The sequence below is a fragment of the Lathamus discolor genome, chromosome 9 (genome assembly GCF_037157495.1).
Source record: "Lathamus discolor isolate bLatDis1 chromosome 9, bLatDis1.hap1, whole genome shotgun sequence".
Lineage (NCBI taxonomy): Eukaryota > Metazoa > Chordata > Aves > Psittaciformes > Psittacidae > Lathamus > Lathamus discolor.
In genome coordinates, this window is record NC_088892.1 from 11,868,405 (window position 1) to 11,894,298 (window position 25,894).

General features: G+C 41.9%; 1 long non-coding RNA gene across 6 annotated transcripts; it reads right to left on the reverse strand.

Moving 5' to 3' along the window:
- Window positions 1-3,291: 3,291 nt before the first annotated feature.
- Window positions 3,292-18,715, reverse strand: LOC136019290 (uncharacterized). Of its 6 annotated transcripts, none has more exons than XR_010614798.1 (8): window positions 18,519-18,715; window positions 18,285-18,384; window positions 17,617-17,717; window positions 16,446-16,591; window positions 12,908-13,018; window positions 9,581-9,661; window positions 8,966-9,101; window positions 3,292-7,353 (listed from the first exon to the last, which is right to left on the reverse strand). It is a non-coding gene; the product is annotated as an uncharacterized LOC136019290 (long non-coding RNA). The 6 variants fall into 6 exon arrangements; XR_010614799.1 differs by having other exon boundaries at window positions 12,656-13,018; XR_010614802.1 differs by having other exon boundaries at window positions 17,617-17,731.
- Between the last annotated feature and the right edge of the window lie 7,179 nt (window positions 18,716-25,894).

The following is a 25,894-nucleotide window of genomic DNA, read 5'->3' on the forward strand; positions in this document are numbered from 1 at the left end:
GTGAAATGAAGTAGAAATAAGCCTTAAAGGGAATGCCTGAGGGACTTGGGAGCAAGATCTGCTGTCTTGACTCTCAGCTAGCTCCAGACCACAAAGGTTCTCACAGGCTGATACAGCCTGCTGAAAGTAGAGGCTGGATGTCTGAAGCAGCTAGTAACAAAATCATCAGTTAGTAACAAAAACTAAGCTTCTGACAGCCACCCATCCTCAGATGCTTTCTCAGTGGCTGCCTAAGCCACCACACAAGCAGTCTGTGTCATGTCTTTCTCCTCATGGGCCGCTCTTCATGGCCATTGTGAGTGCAGATTCCCCACTTTTGGGCAGAGTTCTGTGACGGAACAGAGTGGTCTGCCCCAGACTATGTGCTGATGGGAAGAGTTACAGTTTTCTTTCCAAGAAAAATTTTGCTCAGAAGGTAACAATACAAGAAACTTTAGATTTCCAGAAAAGAGAGCAAAAAATATGCTTTTCTACTATTATATTTCCCTGGGAAACTTTCATTTTGCTTGCTATTGAACATATATTACTATATAATCTTATACAAATGGATTTACGGATACAGCTAACTATACATGGCCTACAAATCCATATCCATCGTAATTCTGGGCTGGATAAAGAAGTAAGACTGGGAATGCAAGCGATGGAAATTAAACTCAACATGGGAAGATTATCTCTGTAACCATTCACATGCAAGTTTCCTACATAATATCCTATTATTGTGTGTATATATATAAGAAGTTTGGAGGGTAAGTGGTCAAATACAATTCTGCTATTTTGCAGCTACAGTATTCTCTTAACATAGGTTTTAGAGGTGACATCTATGAATCACACATATCCTCAGAAAGCTGCCAAATACATGGTCTAAAATAGTTCTTCCTAATGTATTTATCACCCAGTCTTTTTACTTCCCTGCTTACCAAACCTAGATATGATTTCCTGAAAGGTTTGGGTAGTATATCCAGCTATATCATTCAGATCAAAAGATTAGTGGAGGAAAATTGTCCAGGGTTCAACAACAGCATTTAATCTTACAGCTGCAATCTTGAGGTTCTCCCATCCCTCCTCTCAACAGGTTAATTCATGGAGGTTTATCGATGGTGGGCTCAAAAGAGGCATTACGATAAAAAGGGACACTTAAGGGGAACTTTAAAAGAAAAGGAAGAGAAAACCATTGATTTATTATGCAGGCTCCCAGACAGACTCAGATCCAGATGAACAGAACTCAGCTTGCAAAACAGAAAGATCTAAGATGAATAAAATTATGTAAAAAGTAAGTTTCATTCCTGCAAAGAAACTCATGGACCACTGCTACTGGCCAAGACTATTTCAACACGGCACCTCATTGCTTGTCTCCACTGAAGAAATTGCTGCCTTTATGACTTTTAGTGCCTTAGAACAGGTGTCACATTGTACCCGAGCCCTGTCAGTCTCTGTGGAGTATTTCACATGCTCCCATTCATTCTCAGTGCAACAAGAAGCCTTCACAGGAAAATGGAAGAGGAAAAAACCACAGCTCCAGGTTGTTGTGGCAGGACAGACACACTCCCTGATGTGCTCAGGGAATCAGAAATCAGTGCTAACATAAGAGATTCTATCTGTAACTTGAATTTCCTTTCCCCTGAGGAAAAAGAGTTGCACAGAGTGGTATTAAATACAGCTGTCTTCAAAGACCACATGACCATACATTTGCCAAAAGTTTAATAGACCTAAGCTGGCTATAAGATATCAGCTGGATATGTGAAGAGGTTTCTGTTCATCAAAGGAATAAGATATTTAGACACAGCTGTCTGACAGGGACAGGAAACCAAACCCAGTTTAAGGTGGGGCTTAATAAATTAATTAGAGAAATTGCAGGACTTACTTATTTGCAACAAGATCTTATTTGGGGAAATAAAGATTCTTGTAAGTCATTGATTTGCTTCCTGGCATCAGTTTCAGTGGTGTCTAGCAATGTTACAAGGTGACCTGAGATTTCTAAGGGCTACCACACTTCAGGTTAAAGGTTACAGGTAACACAGTCTTCCAGAATAAAAGCTCTATTTGTGGTTATAATCCACTTAGACTTTGCCTATAGTTTTTCTGGCAGTTCTTGTTCCATCAGCTACCTCAGACGCTAAATGTCTTGCACCTCACAAATGAAAGGTAGGAGTCAAGCAAGCATTAGCTGATGACATTTCAGGTTTCTTCACAAACTATCCCAGCACCCACAGCTACACACGACACCTTGAATCTCCAGCCATCCACCCCACATTTCCCCACATCCATGCCCACCAGCAAAAGCATTTACCCAGTTCTCCAAACTGGCTGTGGCTGAAGCTGATGAGACATTTTCTCCACGACTGCATTGGGCATTGGCTTCAGCTCTTCCATCCCAGCAAAACGGTGGGTGTGACATGACTAATTTGTCTGCTATTCCCAAGCACAGCCTATGTTTGGGTGTACCCGATGCCTGCCCAGAGTTCTGGTGACTTCAGTGGAGTGTGGCTGTTCGTGGCTGTCTGTGCGCCTCAGAGCACGGCTGGTCGCAATAGCCTGTAACAAGTAAGCAGCAGGACACTCTTCTGCAGCCCTTGGCAGTGAAGGTACATAACACATACATACATCTACATGTATTATTTTTCTAAATAAGTGTGACACTTTGCTTGTGCAGCCACACAAGGCCTTGTACTCACATCCCAAGGAGCAGCTTGAAGAGGTCTGGAGATCAAAACTCACTGCCTTTAGTTCCCCACCAGACCCCAAAGGCGTTCACACTCCAGAACAGGTTTCTATGAGCCTTTTATTAATCCTGTACATTTCTTGGGCGACCGAAATTACTCAATTTCTAGCTTGCTGTCTTACAACTCACAGGGGTTTATTATTAATGGCCCAGTAAAACAATATACAGCCTGTTGTATCTTAATTCAGTAGTCAGTAATGACCAATTTAGAGAAATCATTGTAGACCTATGGGTTTTCTAAGGCCTTTTGAAGGTAATGGCAGTAAAATATGCATATATTAATGTTACTCACAGAAGGCAGAATATAGTGGCAGTATAAGCAATAATACAGCACTGTGCAATAAAAATTGAAAATTTTTTTCCCTAAGTGTAAATATAAAATACCTCTGGGGGACATATCTAAAGGAAGAGTGCTTCAATAACACATAGTTAAACTCAAAATTATATTTTTCAAAGCTATCCAAGTATAGTCTAATAAATAAACCATAAAATAAAACAACATTTTACAAGGAAGACTCATACTGTATTTCAAGCTTTTTGCCACTCTTAAAATCATTATTTAATACGGACAGTTTTAGTCACAAAATTTCAAGAGTTTATTCAATATCTTTTATGTGCTTTACAAGGTTATTAGAGAATTTATTTTCTCTTTCCCTTACAGATTGGAAGGTGGGCAGTGATATATGAGCTTTCACATTTTATTTATTCACCAAACTGTTCCAGATGTGATCCCATCATTTATCCACTGACACATCAAACCTGCTGCATGACCTTTACAGTGACCTCTTTACAACATTTGCTTTCATGCTCTTAAAGTTATAGCAGCTTAACAGTGCTTGCTTCAACGGGAAGACAAGAGAACCGATATGAATGAAGGGGGGGCTATAATTTAAAAATAATAAAAATTTAATTCCTCTCCTACAATATGAAAACTAAGTCCAGGTGGTAAACTAGCCAGTGGAGTTATATTCCCAGAAATGTTTCAATCATATTTTACTCCAAACAGGATTTCACTGCATGGACTTGGAATGTACCAGGTTTGCACAAGCTAAATTTAACAGGCACTAAGTCTTTTGCCACTTGTGATTTGTCACAGCAACAGGCATTCTTGGGGTGATACACCTTTCCTTGCTATACATTAGCGAGTAGAATGAGTGTCCATCTGCAGTTTTCCTTCTTGAAGGGAAAGAATTGCTTATAGTGCACGCAAAATTTGCATTAGCTAAAGAACACCCACATCATTATGACCTTAGCATTATGCAAAAAAAAAGAATTTTCAAGTCATGTCTTAGGGAGTCAGTAAGCACACAGAATTATTTCAGGTACAGATCATTCATTCCAGCCAGTTCCCAAAGCCAGACCTGGCCAGCTGGGAGTTTCCAAGTCTGGTGAACTTTTCCTTAGTACTTTTTTGTTTTATGTACTTCCACATTTGGGCTGATACCAACAGCAGAAATGCCTCTCTTGTGGTTCATGCAATATTTATGGTCCAAGAGGTATCAGGGACTACCAAGAAGCAAGCGCACATACGCATACATACCCCCACACACATGCTGTCTGAATCCAGGAGAGTTCTAGCCAAGGGATGAATCTTTGATAGCATGAAAAAGATGCTGTATGCCTTCTAACAATTCCCCACACTAATTTCACTTAGAAAAAATCCCACCAACTTAAACAGAAGTGCTCAAGTATTACTTGAGCAAGAAATAAGTAAAACCTGGGAAAAGCTGCAGTGAGAACTTCTGGATGGCCTCTTGGTTTCCATGCGCTCAGCTTTTTGCTCTACCCACACCCACTGCAGATTCATTTCACAAGAATGTCTGAATTTTTGGACTCATATCAAAGCAAAATCTGCATTGTGAGGCAATGACACACCACACCCCCCCCCTTTCTCTTGTCCTCTTCTCCCTTCCCTCCCTCCTGATCACAAAGGCAATCAGGGTATGTAGCACCCAAGGCTACTAGTTGACTAGTTGACTAGTTCAAGGTATCAAGTCACTAGAGCCCACATTGCAGAACCACCATACAGAAATAAGAGGAGCAGAGTAACCCCTGCAATTGCTTTTCAGCAAACCCTCTCCAGAGCTACATACAGACACCTTCGGTTAACCTGAACACGGGCTTCTATGTCAGTGACTTTTAATACAGACCTTAGCACTGAGCTGATCCTGAGCCTGTAACATTTACATTCAAAGCAGAGAATCAGATTTACTCCTGCCATGTTCTGCCCCCTCTGTAACACCAAGTTCTGAAACTGGTGTTTACTTTTTTTGTAGAAATAATGAGTTTTCAGAGGAAGATCTTAAACAGCCTTTTTTTTTTTTTTTTTGGCAATATTAGGTCATCAATAATGGGAAAATGACATCAAAGAAAACACACTTGTTTCTTGAGGTGTAAATCAAAACACAAAGCAAAGCTGGTAGAAAAAAAACAATGCATTAACCTCATGTGCTTTGAAAACAGATGAACAGTACAAATAGCAGATCTGAAGATGCCAGCAGGAGAATATTATGAAGTTATCTGGAAGTACCGCTTCCAGGTTAAGTAATCACAGAAAGATTACAGTGACACACCACCACTAAGTGATTAATCCTCAGAAAAAAAAGAAAGGTGCAGCCCTGTTTTGATCACTTCTGTAGTTCAGAGACTTATGTTTCAGCTGGAGTCATACTTTAAATAAACAGAGCTGAGATTTGAAACTTTTAAAATAACACTCAGAAATAAAATTCAAGCGAGCTCCCCTGCTTGCTTTCCATCACTTACCCCTGCTGGCAAAGGAAATTCAACTGTTGGCTTTTGAAAGCCACAAATTTGCAAGGGTCTGGGGCGTGAGCTGGCAGGAGGCTCAGGCTCCTTGATGTTTGTAATTGAAAAGGACATGAAGTAATGAAGTAATTTCCCTGTCCCTATTCTCCATGTTTATCAGAGGCCTGTCTGCAGTGGAGGAAGGGTGACAGGGTAATCTGAGCCTCCACAGAAAACCTGCTTTTTCTCCAAAGTTATTTAGATTTCCATGAGCGCTGGCAGAATTTTGGAAGGAGTCCAGGCGAATGAAGGAATTTGGCTGCTCTGAAAATATCATACAGGAACTTTAAAAATTGAACTGATTTATGCCCTGTAATGTTTTCAATACTGTATAAATTAAGTTTGAGTTCCTAGCCTGGATTTTAAGAACAAATTTTATATGTTATGAACCATGAAAGAACTAGAGGGAAAAATATCTTATTGTATGAATTCCACCTCTCCTATAAGAAGTGCTAGACTTTGCATATATAATGTGTTCAAAGGAGTAATATGGAAAATGCATTACTTTGTACTATCAAAGGATGTTCCAGAATACCTTGAGGTCCTGACAGCTATTTGGAGTTTGCTAATATCACACAGCACTGTGAAATATATGAGGAATATAAGGTTTGTACATTCTGTTCACCACTGACGAACTGTAGAGCTGGGCTTGGGAACACTGTAGGCTTCTAAAGTGCCATATCTAGAAAGTGTAACCTAATCAGAAGAGGGAAATTATCTCCTACAGAGGAATGTTTAAAGCCACCTTTATTCTTTCATGTGCAGACTGCAACATCTGGGCTTTTTTCCCTTGTGGACTTACTAGCCTATGTCAAATACTCCGAGCAACAACTTCCACAGCATAGTCTCAGGAAGTCCTCTAGCATCAATAAATAGCCATGTGCTTTCTGAGGCTTTATGATAAACTGTGAGGCTTTCAAAGGAACCACAATTTGCACATCTAACAAACATAAATATGTTTATCCATAGTGCCTTGTCCTCAGTCACAGGGAGATACAGCTGTAAATAGCTAAATTTATTTTCCTCTTTTAATCAGCTATGGACACAACCTCAGCTGGGGATCTAAAGGTTGAGTCACAGTTGATCCCTGATTTGATTAATCACCAGCCTCCTCTGAGGTTTGAGTCTTGTTTCTGGTTCAGAGGTCAGGGTGTACAAAAGGACATTACCAATGAGCCAGCTACCTCTGTGTTAACAAACATCGAGTGCAAACCAGTGCTACAACTATAAACCGAAGAGCTACAGAAAATGCAACTTAAGAGCTCAAGTTGATCTTCAGCTTTGGGCACTAAAGAATAGCATCAAGAGGCTGAAAAGAGGTAGCTGCCATTCAGAAGTGTGAAAACAGAAGCTTAGGAGAAGATCACTTTCTTCATGAGCCTGAAAGAATAATTGGGAAGTTCGCAGAAACCAACAGTCACCTGAGAAGTGGAATTATAAAATTAAAGCTGTGCTGGCTGCCAAAACTCCCTCCAAGAATTCAGGAGAGTGGCGCAGGTGAGGATCCATTCACTAGGCAGCCAGGAAAGAATAAAAGGTTATTCGACAGGCAACTCCTTCATAAACAGACGTGTGCCTTCATCATGCAGATACATGTGGCATTGTCACTGTCATTACCTACAGAGTGGAAGGGAACAGGATCTGTTGTCTGTCTATTGTCTGTAATTGCTTTGTGCACCACCATTCTCCCATTCTTACACTTTGAGTCATTTTTTTCAAAAAAGAGCTCTAAATTTTCTGGTTGCAATCTTCAGTCCATGATTACTTGTAACCAGTGTCATCACCTGGCACATATTTGTGTGCAAGCATCCAGCTTCATGCCTTTCCACCTGCAAATGAGACAACTGCTATTGCTGTTGTTGTACCAAAGCTTTGGTACAAACGATTGCACATGGACACATTACAATGATTTGAAAACTCAAACCAAAACATGACAGAAAATGACCCCACAAAAGCGATGCTCTTCCAGGACAGAATTTCTCTTTCTCTACTGTGTGCCATTCACCATATTTAAGATATATATTGTCACACAGTCCCTTGAATCAAGGCAACAACCCCTCTCTTCCTGCCTTTTGTGACATGAATATCTTCAACCCAATTTTGTCTTTTGTGACAGGCAACAATCCCACCCTTTCAGCAAGCCATCATGCTAAGAATGTATCTACCTCTTTTTCCAAAATGCACAATTTCTCTCCCCCCACACTACATGTTTATAATCCCAGCACGCCTAAAGCATGAACAAGAATGAATGCTGGACCAAAACCACCTTTTATACCTGTGAAAACAGAACAGCCATGAAATCCAAAGCTGCTCTTAGTTCTGTGGAGAAACCTAGAAATTGAACCTACCGGGAATGGGTGTTTCCACAGAGGCTCCCAGCAGTGTGGAGAAAGCTCCAGATTTAAAGTGTAATTAAAACTACATTATTCCGCTATATATACCACTTTGTGGCTTTTTCTTTCCCTCTGCTGCAGTATTCTGCAGGCCTTAAAGAAGCGTCCCTGTATCTTAGTACACAGAGGTCTTGGGATATTACTTGAAAACAGTACACCAAGAGGAAATTGTGCAATCAATTCCATGAGAATGCCTCCCTCAGCAACAAACACTGCCTGTGCCAAATAAATGGGTGATGTGCGTCATAAATTTCATTTTCCTGTCAGAGCAGCCACAAGAAATGGATGAAGTTATGCACATTTGTATAAAAATAAAAATGTGTTATTTGCTCTCCAGCATACTGCGAACAGGGTGCTGCAAGCACTCAGGAGCTGCAGAGTGCCTTCTTGGGATCCCATCCTGCTCACAGCTCCTCACACACAAAGGAAAACACATCCAGTTTTTCTCATAGCCATAGTATGCCAGTTCCAGCCTCACTGGTCACAAATGATGAAGAAATGCCTGAATTATTTTTGCATTTGACTTAAGCCCCTCTCAAAGACCTTTTGCTGTTAAAGAGAAGGTGATTACCACTTGCTGCAAATCAGACCTAGGCACACAGTCCTTGCTGAACAGCCCATGCTGGACAGTCCAAAACCACCAGCTGCTGAACTGAAAAGTCAGGATCTTTTATTCTCTTTTTTTTTTTTTTTTAGGTAGTATTTTCCCCACTGACTGAGCCTACAGAGCAAGAAATTTGCTTTGCATTTACATCAAAAGGACATAACCCACCACCCTTATACACTAAATTCAGCCACTCATCTGGCGTGGACAAGCACAGGACACCAACTTTAACATCATTTGGAAAGCTCACCAGATTCAAAGTATGGCAACAACACAATTTTGGCCTCCTTTATTCTATTTATTTTTCTGTTCTTTATTCCAACCCATTCTGGTTTTGTTCCTAACTGCAGAAGAGTGTTATTCACTGTGATCGATGGTGAGACCTTTTGGCCCTAAGCCCTCCATGTATCTGCACAGCAATGCAACATGTATCCCCTCACACACCTCCAAAGACCATTCCTGCCAGGAGACACGCGGCCAGAAAGCGGTTTCAACTCTGCCTCTCCATTGCATCCATTCACATCTCTCCTTAGGAAACAGCTCTTCTTTACCAGCCACTTCCATAGGATTCAGGGCTCAACTGGGGAAAGAAAGAGCTGTCAACACAGATATATCAGAAATACAATCCAAGCAGCTGCTATTTGTGTTTTAATTTTAGACTACTTTATTTTTTCCCCTCAGACTGATCTCAACTTCTATAATATTTCTCCCAGGTCAAACAACATCTGTTGTTTAAAAAGCAAAGTAAACTCATTTGGATTATCAAGTTTACATCTTTCCATTTGTATTTTTTATAGTTGCCTCACTAGGAATTGCCCTGCTCTGCCCTCTGATACTTCACGAGCTACTGTGTCCGTGAGAAGATTTTGTCATGACTTTAGCATCTATAACCACTGCACAGGCCTTAACCTGATAAACCACATCTGCTCCACAGCAGGATTTACAGGCTGCGTCCCCACTGCCCTAAGAAGCAGGGAGCAGAGCAGCGACGGGTGCAGCATCCTCCTCCCATGCTTGGTGCCTGTTCTGTAAGTGCAACAGGCTGCATCAAACACCTACCATCTCTGCTGCTGCAGAGGGCTCACTCTGGCCATAAAAGAAGTTGCTGGTGATTGCTTTTAAAAGTCAGCATAGGCACAACTACAATCAGTAAAAAAAACCATATAGTGAGATAATGTCAGCAACTATAAATTAACATAAATCTAAAGTACGCTGTCAGCTCCACCAGCAGGACATCTAGCCTGGGCTGGCTGTATACTGGTACCAGTGAGCAAGGTTGCTCTGTCCTGTCAGGCCTCACAAACAGTGAAATCCAGAAAGTGAAAATCAAGTTACTACATCCAAACCTGATTTAGTCCAGCAAGAGCAAAGCTATTTAAACTCACAGAGGGCTCTGCAGCACTGGCTCTGTCCTCTGTGCCTGAGGACCACTGGCAGCACTCAATGCCTTTGTTTCACTCTTCTTCTCAAAGAATAGAGCCAGAGGAAAAAAAATAATAGGAAAAATCCCAGCTCTTTGGAGGCCCAAGATGAAATCAGTGGCAATGATTTGATCCCAGCTGGTATTTCATATACTGAAACTCCAATCTCTCCCTCTCCAAGTCAAAACCAGCCAAGAGTTAGAGCAGGCAGGACAGACAGAGATAATAACAGTTGTCCAGATGTGTTCCTTTATGAGAAAAGATGTTATTCTCATGTTTGGTCACTTCTGAGAAAAGCAATTTGTTTAGCCATAAGAGGAAAGATCCACACAAGAGCCAATGAAGAAAGGAATCTGCTGCCTGGAAGGACAGGCAGGGACCCCAAGAAGCCAAGGGAAAACTTGATGAAGCCCCATCATTTTTCCTGTGGCTTAGACCTGACCTTTGGTGCTTACTTTCCTGCTCCGCTGTTACCTCTGCTTTTCAAGCAATAACAAGGATCAGAGCTGTAATAGTTTCCATCATGTCTTTCATGAAAAAGCACTTGACTATTCCATAAGGCTTTGCTCTAAGAAAAGGACAATTTACAAACATGAAAATCTTTGCTGGTACTTCCTGAGGTTAAGCAAAAAAAAAAAAAGAAAGAAGACTAACTCCATATGCTCACGTTTGTTCTTTTAGGTAAGTAGGAAAGTTCCCTGTAATTCTACTAAACTGCCAGGACATGGTGGATTTCCACAGCAGACTTTCTCCCCCTGAAGACAGTACAAAGAGCCCAGAAAAGAGCACACACTGTGAACAACCACGTGCAGAACTGATTTTCATTCTGGTCTGAACCTTCAGTATATTTCTAAGCAGCAACACAACCTTGATTGCTGATCATGAGAGCAGTAATTTTGCTAGCATACAGCTGGCCACAGGAACATCCCCCCAGCTGCTCACACTGTCTGCTGAGAGTGCAACCTCAGAGGAGCACACAAACACCCCTATGAGACCTTCTCCCAGGCACAGCTCAGGTAGGAACATGAAGTCAGCCTAACTTCACTTCCAGGGAGAACATGAAGGACTGAAACACAGTAGTTGATCCTCACAACGATGTTCCCTTTGTTAGGCAAGCTAAAGCATGTCCTGTGGATGAGGTTGCAACCTGCCTGCCATCTGGCTGTAGCATGGGTGGCACTAAGTGGGAGGACGGAAGCGGCTCGAGGGTTGCTGCCCAACCCACCAAGTGGCTTATAACCAGACAGGTGAAGTCCTGCAGTCCGTTCCTTTACCTTTTGCCCAAAGGCCACATATCTTAGAATCGTTTGAGCTGGAAGGGATCATAAATATCTGCAAGATGTAAATATTCTAACATCATCTCTTTCACCTTTTATTGAAACTTGACAGGGAACAGTCGCTTTTTTGCAGCCAGTAACATCCTGTGCCCAGCACCTGCCCCTTGGCTCCACTGTCAGGTCCATCCGCTAGCAAGGCATGAATCTCCAGACTGTTGTCACCCTCTGCCAAGACACTCCAGACACCAGGGGGGGAGGTTTTGGAGGGAGATTATGGGCTTGCATCTATACCCTAGAATTAGTGATCCTGGTCTAGAAAAATAACTGCTGGGAGTTGCGAAAGATTTTGGGATTTTGTACAATGGTTTGAATAGTTGACGGCTCCCATCTAGTCAAAAAGCCTCACAACAAGGGCCTGATTTTGGAGCTTGAAGTATTTCTGTTCCCAAAGTGCACTAGGGTATGGAAAACCATGCCACAGTTTTTATGGTTAACTGAACATTTCTTTTCAATATCTGAAGGGCTTGGGGTTTGTTTGAATTGTGAATGATGGCTCATGTCCCAGCTCTGTGTGTGACATACTCCTCTAGTGACAAAGTTCACATGCTGAGCCTCAGTCAAGAATCCACACGTACCCTGAAAGTTGCTGGCACCCACAGCTTATAATTAAGATCATATGAGACAGCATTTCTTTGCTGAGCTATATCCAAGAAAAGGGCCGAATGACTCTCTTGGCCCTTAAGATTTGGAAGGTAAATCCTATCGTTTGGTTTCTCCTTAAATGCTTTCATTTCTAACTGTAATTTCTATTTAAATGTTTCTTTACACTCTCCACAACAACCATTGCCATGGCACATTATGGCATGACCATTTCCCTCAAGATAGCAAGGCAGTATTTTCAAAAGCAGCTAAAAGAGTTAAAAGCATGAGTCCCCAGTCAAAATCTTTCTAGGATGAATGATTCTATGAGCAGGGAAGTTACATGAGCAGCATAGCGTGGATCCTCTCCTCAGTGGTGCCAAGAGATTATTTTGGCAAGTTACTTTAAAGACCTGCATTTAAAGGGATAAAAGGTTGGTTTGGAAAGTTGAAATAGCAAGGATAATTCCACAGATTCTATAGCAATAGCCAATTCTGCTCTAGGGGATTTAAACTGCAAGAATAATAACAGGTTTTCCTTTTCTTAATAGACACCTACTTTATCATTTTGTCCATCAGCCTGTTTATTATTCTATCAGTTAATGAAGAGGAAAAAAGCACTATTTTGGAGAAATATTAATTGCAGTTATTTAAGGTGCTGTCATGATTGTGACTTAAAAACCAACAGCTTAAGATACATAAACCCAAAATGCTCAGCCTTCCTCTAGTGGTCGGGGTGGTTAAGTGAGGAGCAGAAGAAATGGGCATTATGACAGTTTGTCAGGTGCATTTCTTACCTGGCACAACTGTGTTGTTTTCACTGGCTCTGGCCATTGATTGACAACCTTACCATAATCTGAGGGAAAGCAAAAGAAGGTTGTCTCTTGTACAGCTCAAATGAAATCAGCTGCCCTCAATAGCCAGGTAAATTCAGAGCAACTTGCCAAACTTGCTTTAAGTGTACACCAGTGAAAACAGAGGTAGTGAATTGTTATGACTGGAAACAGCCATAACATTGCAAACTGCTTTGAGTGTGGAAGGAAACCCACATCTGAGAGTTTTGATGGTCAGTTTGTGTAATATTCCATGCTCTGTCTCCAGTTTGATTGCTGAGTTTCTCGTCCTCCACAGCAACGACTTTGATATCTTTTCATTCAAATCTATGGGAAAAAAAAAAGTGTTGTTCATCCTGCCGCACAGTCTATAAAGCTTGTAGTATTTAAAGTAATAAGCCCTTCATTGGGAATGGGGCTCCTTCAGTCAGAAGAAGCAAGGTGACTAAATAGTCTCCCTTCCCAGGTGGAGAAGAAGCAATATGGTAGGGAAAGATAAACCATCTCCCAGACTGGGGGCAGGGGAGAAAGAGGGAAGAAAAGAGGAAAAGCTTAAAGTGAAAGAAGAGATGGAGGGAAGAGAACAAGAGAAAGAGAGAAATAAATACTCTGGAGAAAAATATAGCTGACTTCAAAATTCCCAACCTCTGCTAGAGCTTAAAGGAAAGTCTGTGCTCCTCAGATTTTCTCTTTAGATGATGAGTGGGCAGGGCAGGCAGGAGCCTGCGGAGGAAAAATCAGCGTTCTCACTTCTGTTCACGGGCTGGGTTCTGCAGGGCTGCTCTTTGTTGCCTTACGCTACAGCACATGGCTACAGTGGCCAGCATCACAGACAATATTCCAGGTGGGAACTGATACCTTTTACAATCAGACACATCTCCTCTTTTGTTTTTTATCCTGTCCCTCCATTAATACAGCCTTGTCTCTTGCTTGCCCTTTTACTACAGCTGTCATCTAGGCAGACAGTTCCAATGATTTTTTCAAAAGAAACTACCTGCTCCGATCAAACCTCTCTTAATCCCTCTGCTGAATGCTTGCTTTGTTAACACATAGTCCCCAGTCTCATTCCCTGCTTGCAGATTAATTACTTTACATTTCTCTGCATTGAACTCCATTCTGCCATTTGTTAGCAGAGTCATTGACGAGATTTCGGCCCTGGTGAATTTGCTTAGGTTGTGCCTGGTCTTGGGGAGACCTTACACCAAATTATCTCTTCCCTCAGCCCACTGCAAAGGTGGACTAACTTCTCAGACATCAGCAGCTTTACATTCATACAGTGTTTCTGAGGAGCAGGCTCACTGTTTTCAAAGCCCAACAAATACACTGCAACAAATAAGCAGCCCCTTACCATGGCCCCAGAGGCAGGGTGATTCCAGACCGTGCTTACAACTGTTCCCACCCAACAAAGGCATAAAGGTCTCCTGGCTGTTCAGGCTGTCAAGTCAGAAGGGGGTCTAGCTAGGATGCTTTGCTGCCAAACCTGGGCTGCCTTTGCTACATGAGAATGGTGGGACACCTTTGTGCCGTCTGGATTACACACTACAGAGGTCCTGAAACAGTCCCAAGAACAGCCTTCTGCCAGCTTGAAAAGTTTTTATCTGTGCCTATTGTCTCATACCTGCCCTTGAGCTGGTTTTGATCCAATAGCCTCTCTTACCTCCTCTTCCTTTACCTTTTGCCTTAGCTATTAAGCTCTGATGTGGAACTTTGTGAAAAGTTCTTTGAAACTCTAAGCGCACTGCTGAATTCACCTTATCTAGCCTGGCAGTAATATCTTCAAAGAACTCCAGGAGGCTAGTTAAGTATGACCTCCTCTAGCTTCAAGCTCGGCTTCCCAGCAAGCCCTTCACTTCATTGCTAGAGATGATAGGAAGAGGACGGGGAACTCTGGGACAAAGAGGCACATTGCTGTTACAATAAAGCCAGCAGCAGACAGAGCACGGCTCCTGCTGCCCAGCACATTTTTTAATTGCGTTGGTGACACCTCACTCTCCGACTGCACCTTCTGTTTTACAGGGGCCCAATGCAAATTGTGTCTCACAGGCAAGCTGCCACTACTCAGACGGGAGGACTTTCACAGGGGCACCGCACCAGGGGTGTCTGAAATACAGCTGAGGACCCAGCTGCACATCCTGCACCTTTGAGTACTCTCTCAAGCCCTTTCAATGCCTGCCTGTTGTCAGGTTCTCATCTTTCCTGCCCTCCAACCATGCAGCCATTTTCAACATATTAAATGCTACAGGAAATGTTTTCACCATGAAGGTGCTCAAACACTACAACAAGCCTCCCAGAGAGGCATCTCCATCCTTGGAAATAGCTGAAAATCAGCCAAAGTCCTGAGCAACCCTACCTAAATTCAGACTTGGCCCTGATTTGATAAGGAAGGTGGACTGCAGGATATATTAGAGGAAGGCTTATTGCTGATTTTTATCTTCCCTTTGGACCCAGCTGCATCTTCCAGCTCTCAGTTGGTGAGTCCAGGAACTCAGGATGAATTTTAAGCTGTCTACTGCCCTTCCAGAACCTCAGCTGGGATTAGCTACAGTTTGGTGAGTTCCCTCCCTTCTGCATCAGCTTAAGCAGTATTTAAAGTTTATCTCTGCGATGAAGTGAGTCCACGTTTTAATTCCATCTCCACTTGCCATGTGCAGAATTTCCCCTTGTACTGTGCTTCCTGCTCCCTCACAGAGCACCTTGCTGTGTTTCCATTCACACATCATCTCTCGCTGGTTTCTCATTTACATCATAATACCGGAGTTGCTGTTTACACTGAGCTGCACAAAGGTATGTTTTACATCTTACTGTGGTGTGATCATTAACATCACACCGATGGCCCCAGGGAGTTTCATGACTGGATTCAGATCCATCTGTCCTGTGTTCCCAACAGGGGTTCCCCCTGCAGGCCTGAATATTTACAGGAGACAATTCAAAATGTGCAAACCACTACACTGTCAGGCAGAAGGTGTTACCTTAAATGATGATCTATATGAATGTGCTGGTTTTTTCTATCTTACCTCTTTAAAGAGCAGCCTTTTCAAAAATCATGGCACAATCTATTCTCATCACAATAAAAATGCTACATATACCTGCAATGCAGTAAACTCCCTTAATATTCTCAATTTATAGATAAAATTCCCACAAAAGAATAAAAAAAAGACATATGACAGGTTTCCTTATTAACAACTGATACAAGGCTAGTAGGTTTGGTGCATTCTTTTTAAAGGTTTGCATCTCAAAGGTATATATAATGTTTCTACCACCCATATCTACACTATCTGTCTGAAAACTAAAATAAAGGAGCACATGGTGATGCTGATACAGAGCCACAGAGTGACAAAGCTCTGAGTGTTAATCATAGGTGTTCCAAATATGCTCACAGCCACACTGTTCACAGGCAGTGGGCTCCAGGTAAGGGGAAAGAGACATCTGCTTTGGAAGCAAACATCCACCTGGCAACCTAAGTGAAAACAAGAGATACAGAGGAAAATGAGGATGGTGAACAAGTCTTTTCCTTATAGGAACTCCTTTAGAGGTTCTGTCACTTTGAGGGTTGGTTTCAGTAGGAGATCCTTTTCTGTTTCCTCTTGGTTGTAATTACACCTAGGGCATAATTACTTACTTCCACAGCATCTATCTACCATTTACTCAGTAGCATCAGATCAGATCCCTCAAGATTAGATTTTAAAGAACACATGTAGACTGAGAAAATCCAATAGTTTTTTATCTGCAAGTATGAGAACAGAACTTAGCTCACTTTCTGCTCTTTCCTCCTCTATGTCCTTGGAGGAGAGAGACACCTTCCACTGCCCTGGTGGGAAATGCCTCTTCAGCTTTGAGGACAAAAAGTCATTCCTGACACTTGGCACAGATTAGACTCAAAACTACAGCCTGAAAGTGGTTCTGTGAAGGAAATATGAAAAAAAAAAAGGAAATATTACTAGTGGAATAATAAATCTGACGGAACTTATCCTAACAACAGCAACCTCTGTAGGCTTCTCAGAACTTGCAAAGCACACACTTGCAAACAGAAGTGCCCTCAGGAGAGCTCCAACAACACAAACTGGGCCCCTAGGCTGGCTTTGGGCTGCATCCTTTCATCTGTAATACCCAGCTCAGGCTGACCTTTAACTAGGAAAAATAAAAAAGGGAGGTGACTGTTACTGAGTCATGCAGAAGGGAATAAATAAGGTGTGAATTACGATGGGGAAGAATGAAGAATACTTAGAAAATCCTAGGAGGCAGAATATTTTGATAACACTTCTGGATAGGGCAGACACACTTCTGTTTTTACAGCAGGGGCTGCTTTAGGGCAGGTTTGCTACTGGGTTTCCCTAGGTTTTCTCAGCATAGATGCCTGAAGTCTGAGATTTCAAAATTCACAGGCACTTCTGAAAATCTTGGTTACTTAGATGTTCCTATTCCTTATATGTTCCTTATATTGACTGAGCATCAAGTGCTGCTACAAGGGTCAGGACAGGTATTTGTCTAGGACATTGCTGGATCCAGATCTGGCAGCTTTAGGCCCCAGGAAATGACAGGAAACTCCATCTCACACTCTAGGTAACAAGTTCAAAGAGAGGAAAATTCCTTTGCATCTGCCCAATGCTTGTAGAAGAATAAAAAAATCTCAGGATCATTCTTTTTCCTTCAGTGTAAGGCTACAGAGTTAAGATAATAGTGTTGCATGGATGCTTCAATTGGCCTTAAACAAGCTTCAGTAAAACCAGCAACATGGCAACAACAGTAGCACATAGGCAGGATAATAATCATCACTCATTCATGTTCTTGGTTGAGCTTTGCAATCAACGGTGCCTGCTGTCTGTCCTTCACTATGTTGCTCACCATACATAGGGTAGGTGGTTCAGCTACACTTGTACCTACCCATGCCTACAGCAAGAACAGAAAACCCCTCCCAGCTGACTTACCTCCCCACATAGCATCCTCTTTGCAAACTCAACATCCCTGCCCTCACCAACAGGCCCAGTGCTGCTTTCCTTGGGGCTGCAGAAGAGCCCAGAGGTTTCACCTGCAGGAACACAACTTTATGCCAGTTGGAAGAGTCGTGTGGAGGAAGGTGGAGAAAAAATATAAATCACTCAGAATTAATCAAGCCATCATCAGGTGCAATAGCTGTACAAGGAAAACAAATAAATCAACCCATGGTTAAAAATAGCTCTTTTGATTACTGTCTTCAGTCTTTGTCTAAAGACAGCATAATGACATAACGTTCTCTCAGGAACTAACCCCTGTCCAGTATTTTAGAGCTCCTGCCCTTAGAGCTAGTCAATACTTGCAGAAGATAAGAGAGGTAGATTGATTAGAGGTGAAAGATACCTGTACTGTACACATTTGTTCCTGCTGGGCTCAGGATACTGCCCAAGGGTTCCCAGGAAGGATCCCCAATGCCCACACAGCCTGATGGCTATGCACAAACTGGCCTTCACAGCCAAAAACCTGAGTCAAGTGATTTCAGTGGTCAACCAGCCAGCCAGAGGTAGTGAGTGCTCATTTTGGACAACTGACCTCTTAGAAAACACTTATCTTGATATCCTTGTCTCACAACAGGAATGGCACTGCTGCACCTCTGTGTTACCTGTATCTGTAAATTAATGTCTACCAAACACATCTCCAAGGAAGCTGTGTTGTCTCTGAGGCAGCCGTCGCTCCTGGTGGTCTCTGCTGATGTTCAGGTTCTAGTGGTGTTCATAAGATAAGAGAAATAGAAAACGTATAAAGCAAGAATACAAGTAACCGTCAAATTTTAAACTCCTTTAGGTTCATTTTTAAACGTTACAGTACCCATATGAGAAAAATTACTTTTACTCACATTACAATTTCTAGTGGATCCTCAACAAGGTTCTCCAGCCCCAGTAGAAAATACAGATTTAATGCTGAAAAGCAATCAGACCAACGCGCCGGATCTGAAACTGTTTGCACCCACGTTAGTCTACGGGTGGGATCTGCCTGCCTTGGTTGCCTGTCCGTGCCCAGCACACGGGGCTTACCGCGCAGCGGGGCGGCGGAATCGGGGCAGCGCTGCCAGGAACAGGGGGTACCGGGACTGGAGGAGCGAGTGAGGCCGCCCCCTGCTGGCGCCGCCCCACACTGCAGGCGCCGCCTCCTGCCTCTGTCACTCGCGGGGCTCATGCCGCCCGCGGACACCGAATGTTACCAGCCAGTCCCCGTTATTCCCTGTCGGTGGAACAGCGCAGGACACGGAGGGTATTCCCACTTCCCACTGCCCACGTGAATCCTGCCTGGAACCCTGCAAAGCTCATGGCCTCAATTAAACCACGAGGCAGTTAACTGCTCAAGTTAATCACAGGGCTTGTTTCTTAACACCCGGGTGGCCTCAGTTAATTTTGAAATGTGGAATCTTCCCATTTTAATATCTTCAACAGCAGTAAGCATTGTGGGCTTTCATGCTATTCAGTATTTTGATAGTCTTTATTATATTTCCTTTATTATTAGCTGGCCCAGACTTCAGTTTCTCCTCACTGGAAAGTTTTCCCCTGAAACCAGCTTCTGGATAACAACCCCCCACCTCACTATATGAAATGTCTGTCATATTTAACATAGGCTTACTAGTGCTAGGGATCACTGTGAAGTACTTCAGCCACACTGACTCAAACATTTGCACTGCCAGATCTTATGCATCCCATATGGTCATTTCGGAAGTGCAGTCCTTCCTTCTCTGCACCTTATTCAAACAGAGCCAGCTCCTCCTTCTATTTAAAGAGGAAAAACCACTCCGGTTCTGCTCCTTGCCTGCAGTTTGTGTTTGGTCACTCCAGCCTTCACCTGCAGCTCAGTGTTTAGATAGGATATACAACTGGTAAATCTAAGATACGATTATACAGAAAGATGTTCCAGGAATGCTACACATAAACAGATGGCCTCAGTGTAGTCTGATTCATCCAGACTCATTTTTTTCAGGCTTATGACCTCAAGTCATAAAATAAAGCCCAAGAATGTTCTCATTTGTTCAAGTACCATCAACACTGACAGCAACAAGTCCTCGCCCCATAACTACGTGCCCTCCTGCTGGCACCTGGTTCAAGGAATCTCTGACAATTATGAAGAATGAGTCCTGGTCCCCACTGGAAAACCCTGAGCACTGGGTAGCTCTTCCGAAATCATGGTCTTCCAATGCACTGGACAGTGAGTCACTGACCTGGCTCTACAGAAGAACCAGCAACCACAGTTCTGCACTGCCTAGACCTCCTTCAGCTACTCAGCACACCATAGCCTCCCAGCATCAGCAACCACATCCAGCCAGAAACTCCCTACCAAACAGCCTCTTGATCCACAGAGTGGCTTCATTTTCCAGTGGCAAAAATGAAGAGAGAGACCTCATCCCACCACACAGGGATTCTATGAAGAGAAACTTGCTCAAATCTGTGATGGTAATGGAGATTCTTTTGATTTTGGGCTATTTCCTTCGCTAGTGGGCTTATTAAAAGAAAAAAAGATCATGAAGGACAGAAAATACAAACATTTATCAGTATATTCCCATTAAAACCACAGAACATGACCAATATTTTTAGCTATGCTAAAAACAGCATGTGTTTCAGAGTGGGATCACTTCTCCATCTTTATTAATAATTCCCTATTGTGAACAAGAAGAGTATCATTCTCCATACACCTTTAGGGAACAAACAATTTTCCTATTTTTTACAACACTAATATACTTTTAATGGCTGTAAATTGTGCACACATAAGAAGTGAAAGATTCCTATCATTTCAATCTACACAAAAGTTTCAGCTGCAGCATTTACCTTATTCTGACTCACTGATTTTAAAATTACATAAATGCCCCCACAGATCTTTTGAATTAAAATAAGATACAGCTTCTGGTTTCAAATGTGAAGTTAGCCTCCAGAGGCAGGCAAAGTAATGCAGATTCCAGCATTCTTTTCACATTGAAATGAACATTTCTTGAGTGGTACCCACACCCCACATGCATCAAATGATTTGGAGCAGGACATTGATTCATCACCACATCAGGCAACAAATTTCCTTGTACAACACCAGGAGCAAGGGTAGCTGACTCAGAAATGGAGGACTGTTGAATGAACACATCAACCAGCAGTAAAGGAGAAAGCAGCAGCTGTGATGATATTCAAGGCTAAACCAGTTCTCAAGACCACTCTTACATTGCAGTGTAACATTCACACTCTTTGTCAGAATTTATATTGCAGTCAGTGGCCAATTTAGTGTCACAAATAAGTGACCTTATTCGTGACAGCAGATCTACTGCTGCAGTCTACAATCCAGCATTAGCACATTTCTAACTCTGCTGGCTTTCTGTGACCTAATGGTGAGACACCAACTGTTACTAATCAAATTATTAGGAGCTGAAATAGTTGCACAGGAATGGCACATCCCAGGATTTTTTCTGTTAGCAAGATCTTGTTGGAGCAGAGAATGTGCAGCTGTGTGAGCAATTACGACAACATGGATAGCATGTCACTACTGAGCCTCAAGCCTATGGCTTCCAAAACTTCTGCTAACATCCTCTTCCAGGCTCCATATCATGGAGTAACACACACCCAGAGTGAAGAAAGCAGGTACAGGCTATTTGCACTCATTGCTCAAAGACTGAGCTTCTGCATTGAACCTGTGACTGTTTATTAAAGGTCATTCATGAGTGCAACGTTGAAACACAACTTGTCTTCTAACCTGGTGGTACAGTATGTCCCAGATGTACCTAGGAAACCTCACAGTAATTCCAGGAAAGAGCATGTTCTATTTTGTAGGGAAAAAGAAAAAGATAGGCAGAGAGAGCTTTCGTCGCGCAGCAGATAAATTCAGAAGGTACAGCTTCTGGAGGAGAACAATCCGTTAATAATACAATTATGGCAGGATGGAAAAAAGACTGATAAACTAAATAGCCTTAACTTACTCCCCAAGTTCTAAGTGGTGATGTGTTCACTGGTTTAACTTTCCACGAAGATTACAGCTGTGTGACATTGGAGCCTATGAATTTAGATAGCTCATTGGTTGTAGGAGACTAAACACGTACCCATATCAAGTGCGTTTTCAGATCCTTCAAACATGAGGAGAATTCAGGTAGAGTATCATGTGCTACTGCCGCCTGGAGTCTCTGACACAACTCTGAATTCCTATTACAGCTTTTATACATAACTTTCAGACTTCATTAATTCTGGTGGAATTATGATTCGTCTTTCACTTTTTTTAAGGTTATGTGTGACAAAAAAATTATGCTTTCAATTTGTAAAACCAAATACCTATGTGGGACCTGTCACCACCAACAGAAGCTCCAAACAATCACACTGATGGGGTTAATTGGCATTTTAAAATAAATCACTGCCTCCAGATTGATTTATTTCCCCCCTCTCTTTACACAGCATTACTGCATTTCTCTATAATTATTCAATGCTAAGTTCATGGTTTTGAAGCAGACGACTGCAGACTTCGGAAATGGTGTTTGATTTGTTGCCATGGAAACATCTTGCTGTAGATGTACTCTAATCCCATGACAACTCTGTCTCTCAAGAACCATTTTTTCTGACATAATAAAAATCTGATCAAGGTCAGATTTAATAACAATCTCAGTTCCCAGACTTTATTTCGTAAAGGTTTAGCAGACTTATTTTTTTTTCTGAAGGGATTCTCTGGAAACTTTGTTTGTTTTCTTAGCTGGATAGGAATTTATTCCTTAAAAATACATAAACCTGGTGCGGTGTCATGTTAATTTACAGTGCACCTTTTGTTATGGTATAATTGCATCATTAAAAGAAAGTTGCTTAGAATTATTTATATTGTCTTGACAGATGTTAACATTTTACGTAAGATTGTTCCCACTAATACATACATTTGGGATATCAATAATGCTTATCGTTTTCTAGCAACTGGTGTTTACACAGTAGCAAATGCCAACGTAGCTTAACTTTTTGTTAAGCCGCATGTTTTGTACTATAATGTTTTCCTGAACTATTTATCACAGATAAATTCAAACCTGGAGGACTGGAGACAAGTGCCAATGCTTCATGCATTCTGCCAGAAAATAAAACCAGCATACATACAGGAGAGTCATATTTACACAAAAAAGTGACTTGGCAATGAGGAACTTGTCAATAACTCAAGTATGAGTCTGGGGATTTTTTTTTCCCCTCCTTGGCACAACTGTATTTGTCTTTCAGCAGTTAGGCATCCACTGAGGCCTTTGAACAGTAATAGCTACACAGGAAAAGAGACTCTGCTAGTGCAACTCAGTTACACACTTAATGTTGGACTTTCAAAAGACGGGTAGCTCCTGACAGCAGTGATAGGCAAACAAAGAGATCTCAGAAACACCTTTTCATTAATTCCTGTCCACCCCTAGGCAACTGAATCTTTAGGATTACGTGGTCCCAACAGGGGTAGGAACCAAACTTAGATCTACAGTGGGGACTTCACCATTTATGCTACTTGTCCAGTATGACTTTATAGCCCTAGAGAGAGATTTTACATGTTCATCTCACCCTAAGGCATATACCAAAAAGAGAACAGATAAATCACAGCCTAGAAAAAACATCCTTTCCCTTGATTTTGAAAGGAATTCCAACCTAACTCAGAGGCTGTGGTCTCAGATCTTCTGCCCCAGAAGCACTGTCTGCAAACCAAGTCGAAGATAGTAAAGAGAACATCTGTGAAGAATACACCTTGCCTACAGCAAGAATTTATTTTCCCATATCTATTTAGTCTTATTCCTATCTATGGTTCCATCAAAGAAAATATATAACTGACTCATTCTGTCAACATGAGTAGTGGTCCTGGAACTCCTTAATACATTGCATCGCCATTTTTTTGCATCACAACTACCCATATTTCTTCTTATTCCCCAAAGCACAACTTCACACATATAGATGATCTTTCTGTCTGTATCTTTTTAACTATCCAACACCAGGCTGTTTGATCTGCCCTGGAAATTGATATCGCATCCCTGTAAATGGCATTCACCAACCATATCACAGAGTATTGCTTTGGATCCACTCACAGCTCAGAGTGGATTTTACAAGATACATGGCAGTGAGTCCTCACCTCAATAGGATGGGTGATGATCTTTGCCCAATATGGTTTCTGACAATCGAGCTCAACCCATGAAGTATCATGGCAAAGACAACTTCTGGAACCCTTGTAAAAATGTAAGGAGTTTGTTCAGCAAACATTTATATTGTCATACAATACTGCCACCAAGATATATGAAGCCACAGAAACTGTCATTTAAAGCAAGGATTGTAACAAATTTTGTATGTTATTAACTTGTTCAAAAACAACAGCTTTTCCATACTGATTTTCAAGTGTGACACCACAGGCAGAATATAAACCCTTCTTATACTCCTGGAAAAACTGAGCTGCATCTGTTCTTTGACATTACAGGTGATAAAGCATCACTTTGATGGCTCAGCTGAGATCACAGCACATCCTGGGTACCACATAGACATACACTAAGATACAGCATCTGCCCTGCAGAGCTTTCATTTTAAGTACCGTAAGACAGAGAGAAAAAGGAATTATTCATATTTCTGTACTACAGGTCAGGAAGCTGAACCCTGGGCTTTAAGTACAAGATTGTCCTTTTTGCATTATCAGTATAAACAGGGATTATCGTCAGTATTGTTGTGATCAAATAAGAAAAGCTGAGACAGCTTGAGTGAAGATTATATTCTGGCATACAAATCATTTCAAGCATACGTGTTTGGCTCATAAGCACGAAGCCAAAAAAGACTTACTGTTGTTATGCTGTTGAACTTTAAGGTGCTGATCACAAACCCCGCGCCCTTTCTTCTAGATGTTATAAACATGCATACATTTACACACACCAAAAGGTGGTTTCTACTTTGGAAAGCAAAGGGTCCCACGAGGTTACAGCTGTAAGACCCACGCATCAGTAAATACCGCATCATTGTGCTGTCAGTCTTGCGGCATTCAATTGCCAGGTGAAAATGTGATACAACAGAAAAGGCGACCCCACAGGATGAGTCACTTAGGCACTCTGCAGCAAAGGGAACAGTAAATCCCATTCACCCAGGCTGCCCTGCCATCTCCTTCAATAGAGGCAGGTAAAGGATTTGTGCTCTTCTCAGTGCTTACCTTCAAGCCTAAAGAAAGAGGTTTTTAGTTACTTATCTCAGTGAGTGGACCAATAGCGTACAATAGCTAAGTGGTGTGCAAACACAGAACAAAAGGACACTGTAGAAACTAAAGAGCTCAAAAGTTGCTTCTACTGTTAAAGATGATTGATGTCTTTTTCTCCCTAATCTGCCCTGTTAAACACTAGACCTTGATCACTAACTTATCAAGAACAAGTTACAGACAGAAGCATCAATTCCAAATATTGGCTGATTTTCTATTACTTCCTCCTGGAAGGAATGTCAATCCTTAGCTATTTTGTAAATAATCATTTTCTATCAAAACCCAAAAATGATCTAAGGAGGACTGTGTGGGTTTGTTGTTGTTTCTGGGAAGGGTGGGAGAGAGAGGGGGTGGCAGGGAAGGAAGGGATTTCAGAGCCCATATTTGGAGCACTAGTAAAAGCAAAGTTGCCTTGACAACTGTAGCCATCTTTACATAGAAAATCCCTTTGCAGAGTAGAAGGCTGCCTTAATTCCTCATTTCTCCTGTCTACAAGATGACCCACTCGTTCTCTCAGGTAAGGTTCTACCATGTACAAGCTGTTTTTCCATCCGTGCATACCCAGGGTTACAGCCTGATCTCATTGACTAAATCTGGAGGTTTAATAGATGTTGTTTGACTTTTAAAAGCATTTCATATTAAGATTTTCAGATTTAATTGGCAGATATTCAATTTCAAAGTCCTGCTCTCCTCTTCATAAATCGCTAATGGTATTTTATCCGAAACAGAGCTGACCTAATAAACAGATGAAACTTTGTTGTCATTTCAGCTGCTCGGAGCTCTGGGCTGTATATAATTGCTCTCTTCATTTTACAGTTCTTCTGCTTCAGATTAAACTTTTTCAGGATGTTGCAACGCCAAAACATGCATTCCAACAGGAAATCAGCATCAGAGGTAATGGGCTCACAGACATCTTTGATGCTTTGAAACCAGAGGAAGAGAAGTAACTGTTTAATTTACAACAGTTTTTGCAGAGGAACAGAGGAGGGGAAGGAACAAAAAAACGTGACTAACGGATACAAAGGAGAACTCAGCGCGGATGCTCCGGCTCGTTACTGCAGC